This window comes from Halyomorpha halys, unplaced genomic scaffold (genome assembly GCF_000696795.3).
Source record: "Halyomorpha halys isolate HHAL.00 unplaced genomic scaffold, Hhal_1.1 Scaffold170.1, whole genome shotgun sequence".
NCBI classification, from domain to species: domain Eukaryota; kingdom Metazoa; phylum Arthropoda; class Insecta; order Hemiptera; family Pentatomidae; genus Halyomorpha; species Halyomorpha halys.
The window spans coordinates 1,570,123-1,586,034 of record NW_027107231.1 but is presented as its reverse complement, the minus strand read 5'-3'; the positions used below and the strand labels follow the sequence as shown (position 1 = coordinate 1,586,034).

The following is a 15,912-nucleotide window of genomic DNA, read 5'->3' as shown; positions in this document are numbered from 1 at the left end:
TATATATATATAAGTCCGTTTGGCCACCTCCTGGCTCCTCCATGTATACACACACATGCCATTATTTACTCTATAAACATATAGTACATACCCTTCATATATAACCAGTCTAAATACTAGCAATTAGGAATTAGGAATGACGATAACATTCAAAGTACTGTTTTGTAAGGAAGATCACGAAACGTTTGAGCAGTTGAATGTAAATGGGTAAAAAATATATAATTTTATATATCCAGAAACTAAATTACTATGAGACTTCCTTTTAATGTTCTTTTTTTTTTTTTCTAAAACTGGAAACTTGGGAGCTTGAAACAAAAACAAATGAGATAAAAACCAATTTTTTTTTGGAAATTTTCGATATTAGATAAAATAATAATAATATTAACACTCTTAAAAGAAATTTCAGCTTTAGTTTTTTATAATTTCTTAATTTTTGAGATATATGTCCAAAACCGAAAAAATTCGCTTTCCTCTCCCAAAGAGAAACGGAAGGAAAAGGGGGTACTTTTATTATATTTATCTACTCCCTCCCCCCTCATGTGCCCTTCACCAATCCCCAGTCTTATGCTTTCCCCTCACTCATGTTCTCTGTAACCCTTTTTTGTGCACTCATTGGCTAGACTAAGTGTAAGGTCTAGCCGGTGCGGCCGCACTGTACGCACCTCTCTAAGCCTGCATTATTAAAAGGATTATATTTTATGACAGTATGGCAAAAATGTCATTGCTTGAATATAAAAAAGGATATTTTAAATACAAAAAATCGTATTTTTATATCATATCAACAGGAAACCACAGGACATCCAGAATTAATATTATCTGCGGAAATATATGAATAATCATGACAAAAAATCCTTGTTTGTTTACTTTTTAGTTATTAATGTAACAAATTTGAAGTAAGTATAGAAATTTGTGTCTATAACCCAATAAAAAAAATGTTAGTCTGAAGTAAAATTCAAGAAATTCCCGAAAAAAGTCAGGGCAATCAAATCTGTCTTTTATCACTTTTGAACGAAACTGAACAATTGTTAATGTTAATAGTAGTGACACATAGCTTAGTTGTGGTAATCTTGTCACATATTACATGCAAATTTCAATGTAAGAAGGAATAATGTTATAAAGAAAATGATTCTTTTATTTTCAACTAATCCATTGAATGCATGTTTTAATTTAAATTTATAATTGACATCCAATGCTGGAATAGAGATTGGATAAGTGGTGATTTTAAATTGCAAATTTCAGGAAATATTTAATGGCAGACATTGCATAATTTTAATTACAATTAACAAGACAAGAGATCTTCATAAATTTACAATTTATTAATAACTATTAGTGATCTATTTTGATATTTTTCATTTGAATGATTTAATTATTCAGAATAAATGATTTGTCATTAGATTGTTTTCTATTTGATAATTATTACTAATTATAATTAGTAAACAAATCAGAATTTCTATGATTCGGTTTGTACATAGTATTTTTCTTGTTACAATTAAATGTGTATATTAATAAATACATTCATGTTAAACAATTTTTTATAGTTGTTCCTTAAGCAGGAACAAATAGGAATTATTTATAACATTGATTTAAACAGATGAAGAAGAAAGTAGAACAATTTCAAACCTATTTTTTAGCAACTTTCGCTTCGTTTTGCGTTTTCAAACTAATCACTAATAAGGTTTCACTATATAATTTTAGAGGCTATGATAAAAACCAATTAGTTGTTGGTTCGAAAGCGGAATATGAGCTGAAACGTCACTAAAAATTGCATTCAATAAACAATCGGTAAACGTTTTAATTATCAAATACAATGTTAAATTAAAGTGGTTCTTGTTTTTTCTTTGACTATTTAGATTAATTAATAAGGAAATTATTAAGAAAGTAGAACAATATTTTGAAACCTATTTTTAGCAACTTTCGCTTCGTTTTGCGTTTTCAAACAAATCACTAATAAGGTTTCACTATATAATTTTAGAGGCTATGATAAAAACCAATTAGTTATTGGTTCGAAAGCGGGATATAAGCTGAAACGTTACTAAAAATTGCGTTTAATAAACAATCGGTAAACGTTTTAATTATCATATACAATGTAAAATTAAAGTGGTTCTTGTCTTTTCTTTGACTATTTAAATTAATTAATAATGAAATTATTACAGTTTTTAATAATCATAAACACAATAGTAAAAGATATTTATTTTTAGGGTATTTATGGCCGATTCCAAATGAATAGCTTTAAATCTAATATTTATTTCGAACACGATAACTTTTAGCTAACATAATTTAGTATAATAATGTAGTAATTAATTAATCATTGAAGGTATTTTAACAATACTCATTGATTTAAAAATGTTTACATATATTTTTTGCTTATAATAAATAGTTTTTTTGTTACGGTTATAAAAGGGCAAAGTTTTGTTTTTGTTTGTAATTAAATATGTTGCCGATTTAATATAATGTGTTCGATTATGAAAAACAAAAATTAATATGTGTGAATTGCCACGATATAGTTTATAATAAAATGAAAAAGAAGGAAAAAAAATTAAATACAAACAAAGATATTATTATAGGAAAACTGATCATCATTTACAATATTAACTAACAGTGACTTTAAAAACCGTTGGAGTGAAACGGTCGATACATCACACGTGTTCCACTGTAACAGCTGCATACGCACTTCGTCTATTCATAATAGTTGTATAAAAGTATTAATCTAATTTCTTTAAACTTTTATCATTCCGCCAAAGATAATGGATCTCTTATCGAGATAAAGATTACCAACCTAAATACGCCCATTGACAACACAACATTAACAAAACAAAATGAAAACAAAAAAGAAAGAAAAACTAACTTAAAAAAAAAACCTACCTGAGAAGAGTTGGTAATCCTGATAAAAGAAGACAGACAGACAGGCATGAATCGGGCCCTTAGGAACTGATACCCAAACCTGTTAGCGCACTAACACTGACCAAGCCAAGAGTACTTGACGAATGGTGGGGGGTCGGCTATCGTGTACATCCCCTACTACCTGAACCGGGGGCAGTTTAAAATGAACTTATAAATTTAAACACAGGTACAAAAACTTCACAAAGGTATGCCATTCTCACGCTGCGGTGGTCTTGCGCCAGGGTATTGGGAATCTTCCATTCTCACGGTGTTCGGAATCTCTAATCGAAGGCAAAACACGAGGAAAAAAAATCTTTTAAGGGTTGGGAAATATTTTACAAAATGTGAGAAACATTCGAAACAATTCAAAAGACCTTACGCTCCTCAATTGTTGATGAATTTATTCGGCTATAATAATTTTATTTAGTTTTTATAAAATACTATCTGAGAATCCAGTCCTAATCACGGTTTTAATCAGCACACCCCTTTCTTCTTTTAGAAGACCACCATATCCCCTAATTCTTTTAAAAAAAATTTTAAAGCACTGAACCAACAATTTTTTATAAATAAGGAAAATCATCACTAATAATATCAATAAGTCCGTGAGTGATTGGTTACAGACAGACACAGGCATATTTTATTGTATATTATAACTTGGACTACAATATTTTAAAATAAAAATGGAAGAATTCACTTAGTTGACCATCATTGATGATCTTTGCATATTCATCAATTTAGATTATGTCAGTGTTTTTATTTCTTTATTTTTTTGGGGGGAAGGGGTAATTAAACTATATTTCAAAAGAATGTTTATAATGTTCCGGGCGATATATAGGTTTTGAATTATCGGAAGACTAATATTTTTTTTTAAGGTTCTAGAATCAGTTTTTTTAAACCATTTAGAGTCCAATTTTTTGTTGGTTCAGCCTTACTTTACATTTACATCATAAAGTAAACAATTCATAAAGTATAAGAATTCATAAATTATAACAATTCATAATTTTAACTTCATAAATATTTTTTTTCAAATAATAAAAGTGAGTAAGCGGCTACGGATATGTGCAGACTGGTTTTATTATATTTAAACGTTTTATCTCAATCATCCGGGCTAAAAATTTGAACATTATATAAATAGAAAGTAGATAAGAGTAGACATAATTAAAAAAAAAATAAATGGATATTGATATTATTGTGGATAAGTATCTCAAAGGTGAGAACTGCTACATTGCCTCTGCAGCTCTAGGTGCATTAATTTAAATACTAATACTAAAGTAATAGATATGACAACTTTTTGATTTGTTTGACTAGGAGATCTCTAGGGCTCAATAAATTAATATTTAATAGCATTTAACAGTCACGGTTGTTCACAGCAATGTTTTTTTATAATCTTAGGAAAGATTGTAAGAAGGAATTACTTTCAAGAATGAAGAACATTTTACAAAAACATTTTCATCTACTAGCTAGAGAAAAGGTCTTAAGATTACATCTTCTTGTTTTTTTTTATCCAGGAGAATCAGAATGTTTGAGGAAAACAACATTTTTATTTCCTAGGAATATTTTATGAGAATTCTGAAAGTAATAACAATAATAATGATTATGTGTGTTAATTATATTATTTTTCATAATAATAAAACTTGGAGATTTTAGGACAGATGTATTATTATGTTAGGAAATGTTTTAGAATTATACTGCCGTCGAAACGTAACCAAGATTAGAAAATAGAAAACCAACCTTTTCCTACCTCTCTTGTAATTTAAAAGTAATAAATTTTATGAACTTTTAAAACTTCTAAAAACTATTGTTTCGTATCCCTCCCGTATTATAATGAATTGAAATTTTGTACAAAATTAATAATTATGTTGCGTTGTTCAATATCTAAAATTGAATTTTTAGTTGTCTTTATTGTATCTTTAACGTAACACTGAATCGTATCTTGTCATAAAAAGTTTATGAGATGACAATATGTGTCGTAAAATCATTTGACAATAAATGTTTAGCATTTTTTTTTGGAAAATAACGATTAAAAAAATTGTAAACTACTATAATTTGATTTATTTAATACTTATTTTGTATGTCATTGTTATAAATGACTAAGTTAATAACAATATTAAATAAAGCAATAGATAGTATTCTGCCTAAAAATATGCCAATATTAATATAAACATTTATAAATGATTTTGTCGATTACATCTTCTGGATTTTACTTTTTGTACCTGATTAACATGACTGTTGTGTTTTAAGTGTCCTCAAAGGACAAAAAACATTTTACACCCATGATGAACTTAATGAGAAGTGATAAAAGCGAAAATTCTAATGATTCTATTTTTTTTTAATAGAGATGTTTTCATATTCATTTAAAAAAAAATCAGCATCGTTTAGAAGACTCGTTTTGATTTCACTATTTATATGTTCACTTTTTTTATATAACATAAGCATATGTTATTCACAAGTTTGCACAAACGAAGTTATTTTATTATTATCTTTATTTCTTTTTTAGGAACATAGTTTTATATCTGGTCTTCATTTAATATTTTCTGCATCGCATATAAATAATATCAATGAACAATAAAGATAACTGCTATGAAACTATGATCAATCATATGATTGTGTAGTATATGAATTGTTTGTTTAACTTAGCTAATTATAATTAGAAAGCAGAGATAATATCAAACTCATAAAGTAATTATAAAAAACTAAGCACACTTTTAACTGATTATGAAACAGAAAAATTAACATAAAATTTTTGTAAAGTAATACAATAATATGTTTAATTTTATCAAACATAAACATAAAATTATTTTCGGAACACTTATTAATGTCTGAAGATGCAAAAAAATTTGAGTAACTCAACTTAATGTTATTCAAGTATAGTTATTCTCAAAATATAATAAACAAAAAAAAAAAATGTAATAATTAGTATTGAAGGAAGAAGTTGGCCGTATGAAGTAGTTTTTTCTACTACTTTGGAACTTATATTGACCGCCATCCGGACTATCTCATATAAAGTAATAAAACGCATAACATATTGATAAACCAATTATTATTCACAAATGTGTAATAAAAGAGTTAACCTAACCATGACAGCATTACTACTAAATTATTGCTTCAAAGTGTTTCTCAGGCGTAAAGATAATTTTCAAGTGGGATCACAAAAAATGTGGACCCTCCGTAATGAGAAGCAGATGTGTGCATCCTGGGCCAATTTTATCTTTTTTCATCCTTACTTCCCCTCTTCTATTCATTCATGAGCACAATAAAACTTAATTCTCTATTACAAAATCAAATTCCATATAATTTTTTTAAAAAATGTACTATTGAGACCAGATCCTCCAAATAAAATAATAATAATAATAAAAAATTTTAATGTACGTATGTATATGTCCCATTAATGATCTTTAAATAATAACTCATAAATCGATATAATGACTTTTGATAGAAACCTCCTCATGCATATTACAATAGCAATAGGTACTTTCTTTATTGTATTAAAACTTTATTTTCAGATTCAAGTTCTTTGTTGATTGAAGTGTGCAGGAATGAGTAAATTTGGGAAAAAATTAGTCATCTCAAAAACAATAAATATGAGGTCGTCCGTTTGAGTGGAATCATCAAATTTAAGGTACCCCAGATTATATAGAAAAATTCCAAATTATTTTCCTCCGTTTTTTTTTTTTTCCTTCCTTTCATAGGCTTAGACAATCATCTTCTGAATGTTTTAAGTAAATGATGTTATCAGATCCCTTTAAGAATGGTCGTTAATGTGTTGTGGATAAAACCGATCCATCTCTGCATTCAAATTTTGGTGACCAATATTACATATTTATAAAAGTTTTTTTTTTAATCCCTCTAAAACAGAAAATAATACATGACTTAAATAAAACATAAATCAAATTAAATACAACCTTTCTCTACCGTTGGTACTTGAATGTAAACAATGAAATACTCATCTGAGGTTTTGTTGTGTCCATTCTGTGACAACTCTACTTAAATATTTGGAGGTGAGGGGCCTCTGCGGAGTTAGACGTGGTGTGGTAACATGCTACATGTACATTATGATAGTAGGTATTTTGTTTCCGATATACCTAATGATATTTTATATTTCAAATTAAATTACTAACTCCGGTACCATGGGGCCAGTAACATATCGTCGGCAATAAAGAAGACTGTCACAACTTAAAATAATTTAATTTTATGATTTCACAATGAAACGACTGTAATTTGTCTATATTTTTTGTGGAACAGAGTTACAAGTTGTAATTCTCTTCCAAAAAAAAAAAAAATAAAGACTAATTGCAGTTGTTTGATTGTGAAAACATAAAAATGAATAATTTTGAGCTGTGACAGTCTTCTTCCAAACCGACGATATGTTTCCCATGTCGGGTCCAAAATATTGTTTTAGAAATGAATAAAACAAATAAACCCGCATTGGTGCTAATCTGACCTCGACGTGTATTAGCCTAAATACAAAACGTGTGACAAATTATGCAATGCCATCATTGCAACTGATGTAATTACATGAAATGTGGGGCGTTGAAAATATTATTAATCAGTTAGATTACTTTGATAAGGATGCGGCAATAAACATTCTTGTGACCTATTTTTTTAAAATATTAGAGGGTAATCCGCTGGTAGTTTTTTCGTGACTACATAAGAAAAACATCATATCGCTGCTTTTATTTTATATTGGTGCAACTCAGTATATATATATAATTATAAATTACTATAAAAATCTTACCCTTACTAAGGGACTACTATTGGAAGTGGAGACATTTTCTACCCGACTTCCCCCTTTTTCTCAGTTGTCCGCTGTGTTTCAATCAGACAGGTGATTGGCCCTATGTTTATTGTTTATTTTTATTAATTTTCTTAATATCTCTTATATATTAATATACCTCACCTATACCTTATTTACTTCACCTATCTATTCTACCTCTTACACCTACCTCTTTACCATATTTATAGCTACTTAATGAGAATTCTCCTACAATTTATTAGTCTAGATCAGTATTTAGAACGTTTATCACACCTTGTTGTATTTATTAGTAATTTGTTTTCATTCCACATACAAGTATACTTCCTTATATTGTTATTATTATATATTTTTTATATACTTTATAAACATAACAATTGTTTCGAAATGGTTTTTATTTTCATGTATTGTCTATTTTATAATGTTTGTATCTTGTTTTTTTCATTCAGCCCTGACGAAGCCCTGCAAAGTGGTGCGAAACGTTTGTTAACAATAAATAGTTTTCTTTTTACTATTTTGAAACATTTATTGACTGCCACCCGCACTATCTTCCTAAAATCTACTTCATATGATCAACTATGTCCTCCCATGTATATTTTTTGCTCAATAGGTTCCAAATACAGTATTATTTTATCAAACAGAGATAATTTAAGACTACATGATTTTGACTACCTTGATGGGACCCTGAAATGAACCTTACAATGCCACAAGGCAATCCAAGGCAGTAGTATGGTAGTATACATTTGTCATTAGTATGTATGTATTGTATAAATTTAATAATAAAGGAGGTTACGAAAAAGATACAGAAATTAGAAAGAAAAACATACAGAGATTACGCTCACCATTATACTAACGCGCAATTGGCGCCTGCGACTCTCCGCATACAGTGGACATCAACTATGCCTATCAAAATACTTTCGGATAGAAGAAGGAAGCACATGTAGCTTACACTTTTAAATTGTACTTAATTAGTTTTTTCCATGGGAGGATACGAAAAAAAAATACAGAAAGATTAATAAAGGAGAAATTACTCTATCTATCTAATCTGTTATGTATTCAATAACTTATTTCGTCAGGGAGGTACGAAAAAAAAAAGAGAGAAATTAATTTTTAATAATTGTCCATAGGAAAACATATGTCGGCACTAGACTATACTCATTCCTCAACAATAGCATAACGTTAGGTGTTTAATTATTTTCAAGAGGTCAGTTAGAACCGTTTTCTTGAGTAATGACACATTTTTATTTTCGATAAGTTGAAAAAAAAAAAAAGATCTTCTCGATTTAATAAATAACAACTACAGTCCGAAATTTCACTTGGAGCCGGTCGTTTTTCCTCCTTCCATGTTGTAATCCGGACGATATTCCACTGGTCCTGAACTTTATCCAGAGGAAACATATTAAATTCTGGACACGCTAAAACATCAAACTAACCCACTGTACCAAACATTGTAACTATACCATTGGTGTGCATCATCACCAACTAATATCATATAATAATACCTTGGTTATTTACGTCAAAAAATGGACCGTCAAATTCATGTTTTAAAATGAAACTTAGTTTTAGAGAAAAACAAAATCTCAACACACAGCATACGTGCTGCTTCGTTAACTACCACACTATAATTTCAAATAGGGGCTTTGGAAAAAATTCCGTAAATTTTAATGTTTTTTTACACCAATTATATAAGATATTTGTCACTCTTGTCATTGAAAATGTTTACGCACTTTTTTTTTTTTATTTTGAGGTGTTTTTCGACTTGTCTTTTAATTTTACATAAATTACTATGAAAATATAACTTGGTTTATTCAAAGATTTTTTTGTCTTAAAAAATTGGTTGGAAAAATAAGTAAAGTACTGTCACAATAGATTTATAAATTAAGTTTGAGGTCAATATTTCAATAGATGTATATTTAAAATGTTTATATGCTTTTCCTGTATAATTATCATTATGCAAGATGAACCACTATTCAAACAGAGCAGCGATTCATGCAAAAAAAACTTCATAATTCCAACGCTTTCAATCATATACCAAACATTATTGTAATATAAGCATTAGAAAATTATGTAAAACTAAATTGTGTACCTCAGCATGTGAAGAACTTCTACTGAAGGCTGTATTAATGTGGTATTCATGAGAATACAATTGAAAATACTACTATAAAGTTATGAGCAATTTTGCATTAGAAACATTCTAGAATTCGTCAGTAATCTTATAAAATATTCCATTCCTATTACACAATGAATATCAAGAAGTAAAAAAATATCAGTATTTAACGAATTGATAGAATCTTTTTCTAAATTATTACCCAATCATTATATAAATGTTCCAATACCCAGTATATATTTATGAAAGTGCGATTGCATATTATCTTTAAATACTGATGGTCATATTGTAGTACCCATGACCTATTTTGACAACATTGTATGTTAATTTTGGCACGACATCTCTTAAAAGAATGCTCTCTTTTTAACGTTATAAGAAAAAAATTCCTAACTTTATCCCGAGCATGTGAATTTATTATATTTGTAAATTTACTATTTATATACTATATTGTAGTAGCATAGTATATATATACATATATACATTTATTTGCATTTATTATCTTAAATAAATACAAAAAATACGATAGGTAGAAAAAACGAGTACACAACGTACCACAGGATTTTTTTACGTAATTCTCCAGTTTCAAGTAACAATACTACAAACAATTTTCTTTTGAACAGAAACCTGTAACTTTTTGTAGTAACCAACAGTCAAATTATTAAATTTAATGATAGCGAAAAACAATATGTTACTGAAAAAAAAAACAGAAAAAAGAAGAAAATATATGAATATTCAGGACTCCAATCGAAGCAACAAATTTTGTTTTATTTTATTCAATATTTTTCCGGTTGTTACGAACTTCCATATAGTTTTATTTTTACTTTTGCTACAGCGTTTGTAGAGTTTAAAAAAAAATGTTAATTATTCAAATGACAGACCATATTATTACAGTACATACGAATAAAAAAAGTTTGCAATTCGGGGATATATGACATTTTAATAATGATGTGAAAAAAAAAATTAATAATTAGAGAAAAAACATAGGAAGATACGATATCATAATAAAAACAAGTAACAGATAACATATTAAGAGTATATACCCTTTCCGAGATTAATAAAGATGTTGAAGATTAGCAGAAAAAAATGCACTTTCCCTCTTATTGTTATCGGAGTTTAAGGAAATTGGATTATGTTAAATGTAATAAAATAAATAATAATTCCGTTTAATATTCTTTACAGTAAAATTGCGATAGTGAATTTATCACATATGAGTTAGGAATTAGTTGATAATTCACAATCGAATTTTTTGAGTCGGTAGACAAATTACCTACATCGCGAAATTGACATTTGATTACGTAGAATAGATTACCAAGGTGAAGGATATCTTAATGTGAGGATTACTTGTGGTTTGAGAGATTAAGTCAGTTTGTTTTAAAATAAAATTAATCTGACTCCTCCGATAATTACTATAACTCTTCTACAATCCTACTTATATTAAATTATAACACCTCTCGAAATAGGTACATTTTTTAAAATTAAGATAAGGGAACGGGACATTGACAAAATAAATTCTATGCTCACCATTACACTCCCCATTCTTTGTAAGCCCCCGGCTACATGCCACCTCTGTTAACCCGCCTTCAGCGGACCCTGTACACTTATAATATAATAAATGAAGATGTATTGTAAAAATGTATATATATTATGTATTGTATATCTTATGTAACTGAATATATTAAAAACAATAAAGAGAGGTACGAAAAAAAAAAAATAAATAAGTTCAATATTAATTTAAATAAATAATATAGTCTAAAATATTTAAGTCATATGATGTCGAACTGTCAAAAATAAACCTGAATTTACAATCTGTAAAACAATATTCATTAAAATACTAATATAAAAACTCTTTTCACCATTATCGTTGAGGTTCTATTTAGACATTTATGAAGATATAGAAATATTTTTCTATTTATGAAGATATAAAGATTTTTTGAATCAATATTCCAATATTAAAAGAAGAAAAGAAAAAAGAGAAAAAAAGTGAAAAAAAATTATAAAATATAAAGATTATCTCATGAAAGGGCTCACTCATTTTCATCTTTCCGTATGCATGTGTTTTCCCATAGACTAGGTCAAAAGGCATAACCTATTTCGATTAAACTTTCCTGAAGTTTTTATTAAACTGCAAGGCCCTCAGTCAGATCTATAATCGTATTTTATTTTTGGCTTGGTTTTGAAATTATGAAACGAAATTGAAATATGTAAATAAAATTGAAAATACTTCTAATTATGATATAAAAACACACCGTTTTTCAATTTTAGGCGATTTTTAAATATTCCTCTATTTAACTATCTTAAAGTTTTCCCTTCCTGTTTTAAGCAAATTCAAAAGTGGACATTGGATCATCGCTCCCTGGGGGTCTTAGTGCGGCGGGTCCGGACGGGAAGGATGGCCTTACTATAATAATTAGAATAATATTAATATTATGAGTTCGCTCTCTAGCAACATCTTTAGTTGTACACTTTACGGTTTCTTCTTTTTTTAATTATCATTCAAGATTCCAGAATAAAATGTTTGTATGTGAATATGCTATAATAAATTCATACTCTTTTGGAAAATTATCTTGATATCAAACCATGCTTGACATGTCACGAAGCTGATGATGCTCACATGACTCTTGGTCACGTGTGGTCAGTCCCCCTACCATCTACTGAGGTCTGATGCAAGATGTTGATACCCCGAAGACAGTATGAACAGTGTCCACACACTGCAGAATTTTGCATGGACACAATAGACATGAGTTATTATTTTGAACTTTCATTGAATTTCATCAGTTACTAACTGATACTTTGATTGCAATGTTAGTAAGTCAAATATAAATAGCCTAAACTAAAAGTTTGCTGATTTAGATTATATTATCTTATGTGGAAGCTTCTTATATAGCTTCACAAACCGTTATTCCTATCCGATTGCAGATAAAACACTCATTTAAATAATCTCATTTATAGGCATTAAAAATTATCACTGCAAAAGGCATTTCAATGTCTTAGAAATTTAATTATTTACGCTGTTTTTGATTCTTGTATTTTCAATGTCATTATTATTGTTGGGAGATTTTATAAACTGAAATTGTGGAGACATAGAACATAATTTTTATATATTTTTCTATTAAAAATATAGTGACCTCTATGATTATTTATAATAATAATAATTCAAGTGTTATTTTTCCTGAATAAATTGTCTCTGATATATGTTTTTATGAGAATTATGGAATGCGTATGAATTTAACAATAAAAATCTTGACCACCAAAGTTTCACAGTTTTTTCGTTGTTAATTTTTCCTGACATCGGTTCATACTTTTGGAATTAACATTGCAGGAATACGTGGACCCATTCTTGAGGTGAAAACTCCTCACTGTGCTTAGTGAATTGTAATTAATATGCACTGATCAACGTAATTATCTTAAGGAGGTGATTATGAAAGATTTCATTTGTACATTGTTGCTGATATGTTTAATATCGATATGGAATGATTCCATATCCATACCAAGTTACATAGTTGATTTGATTATCTTGATTGAGTCCGGAGAATATCGTGGCATTCCTCAGGAACTGGTTGATCCGGAATGTATGAAAGTAAAAAATTCAAATTTTAGTTAAAAAATATGCCGGTCATATGAATATAAGTCAAAGACCTTTAAGTTTCTAATAGCGATGAAATCAGTTAATTTATTTTGTTATTCTGAATTTAGTATTTTCTCACCAGCTTATATTTTTCTATTTACTCTCGAATAATCCAAGGAACCGGTTAGAAGGTAGCGATTAACCGCAATATTACTGCTACTACGTAATTGATTGTTTTTAATTATTTATTCATTTTTAATTAAATTATTTATCTTTATATATAACTTATATTAGTTCACCAGAATTAAGTTATGATTAGATAGTAATGATGAAATTGTTTAATATACTTAACTACCGTTTGGTAGAAGTAGAACAGTATTTAGATAAAACAGTATCGAAGAAAGAGTTAACGGATTCCTAAATTATGTAGTCCTGTAATTGATGGCTCAATAATACACGAAACATAAACACTTAGTTGATTTATAGTACCTAAAACTTACTTTTTCAAGGAAAATATAAACATTCCCTATTTATTTTATTTATCATAATTTTTTAACTTCCTGTAAACGCTGATAAGGGTATTTCCGTTGGCACTATCACTAAAGGCCAATGGAAACCGGTGAGGGATAAAGGGTTTGAAGGATCTGATCCTATTAAAAACTTTAAAATACTTAAGTAAATGAAGCCTATTCTTAATTAACCATATCAATTTTTAAAATAATATTTTCCTTTTATAAAGTTATTAAATAATATGAATGTCATATCTTGTTTTTCTGAGCCAATGGCGGGAAGAAAACATCATTAGAGAGAAGTGATTTAAACGAAAATGAATTATTTTTGGACACACAGTAAATATTTTCAAACCAAATTTACCAATTACATTATGATCATAAAAATTATATTTTGTTTACAAAGTCAATATATGATAACTATAATATATAAAAAAATAACAATTTACTAAAGAATGAAAACAATGAATCAATAAAAAAACATAAATTTATTTTGTGTAATGTAATCGACGTAATTAAATATGATAACTGAAAAAACGCTTTAATTAATTTTTAGCATGAGTACCGTAAAGAATATTTTAAAGCAACTGCTTTATACATATTATGCATGCATAATGCTGTCTTAAAACGAAAATATTTATCGAGTTGTCCTGTTGTAATTTTATCAAAATCAATAAATTTAATAAAAACAAGAGATGATTTTTATTGTTATCATATGTAAGTTGTATAACTTGTAATTATAAAAAGATATTGATAAAAAATCAGGGGTTATTTGGAAACAAAATCATGAAAACTTTAGCTAAAAAAAAAAAAAATAAATAAATAAATACTTTTATGGCAATATACCGGTGAGGAGACAAATAAAAATGATTAAAAACCATAAATCTACATACTAATTAAAAAAAGAAATTGCGACAGCAGCTAATATTTTATTTTAATTTATTTAACGCATCATTGAAGATCGCATTGAACTTTGACTGACTATTTATCATATATCTATATCTCCATTTGAGAAGTTTTTTTCTCTATCTTCGCTAATAGCTGTCTGTATAACCCAAACGTTTCATTAAACACGGTCCAATAGTTCTAGAGAATGAGACGAGGCTATCAAAGAACAAGAAAACGATTACAACGTCTACAAAAGAACTAAATTAATTTTAATATGTACATATTTTAAATAAATAAAATTACATCTAATTACCACTCCTGAGGAGGTTGATAATGCAAGCAATTTATTAAATAAGAAAACTATTAGGTATTATGTGCGTGTATGAATTAAACTAATTCCTCAATGCTCTAATTGGATAAATATAATTTACTTTCACAAATTATAAATGTTTCTAGTTTTATTTTACAGCCGCTAGACATGTGAACTTGGATCACTTTCCTGTTTCACTTAAGCTATGATAATTATTTTTTAATTGCAAGACTACCTTGTTCCGAGTCCGGTTTTTCAGCTTCGAGTTTACCTTCCTGTATCTCATACGTTCCACGTCCACGGCCACTGTCCAGTATCTTCTTGAGTGTTCCCCGACCGAACCCAAGAGCGTGACGGCTATAAAACTACCGCGGCACCAAACGCTTCGGCAGTTGCTAACTGAATGGACGCTATCACTTGGGTTACATAAGCTCACGTATTTCTAACCCAGTATCAGTAGAGCCCATGACCTGCTATGGAGATAGTGTTTCCAGCGTATGTCGAAAATAATTCCTTCCGAATAAAAATAAGTACCAAGAAACGGACGCAAGATTATCCATTCTGCTATAAATTATTCAACCAACAAAAAATTAAATTAAACTATATAACAAATCAATATAAAATTATTTTAATACTTATTTAATTTAAAAATAAATAAATTGAACTAAGATTCTTACTTCGTAAATCAGTGAATAGATTTTTATGAAGATAAAATCATATCACAATACTGACGTAACTCAGATGTTTTCGATTTTTGTCATAAGAATGAATATGTTCATGTAATAGATTATATCAGTGCAAAAAAAACCTCAAAACTGTGAATAAACATACCATGTAATAGCAGTGAAAGAGCGTCAACGTATAACAAAAAAAAATATATATATATATTCCCATAAATGTTAA

The 15,912-nt window shown here is 28.3% G+C and overlaps 1 protein-coding gene across 1 annotated transcript in view; it reads right to left on the bottom strand.

Moving 5' to 3' along the window:
* The window catches only part of LOC106678977 (monocarboxylate transporter 5), a gene marked incomplete at its 3' end in the record, with an annotated part of 35,412 nt that extends 20,000 nt beyond the window's left edge, over window positions 1-15,412 (bottom strand). Inside the window, 1 exon segment of the mRNA XM_067045525.1 lies at window positions 15,245-15,412.
* Between the last annotated feature and the right edge of the window lie 500 nt (window positions 15,413-15,912).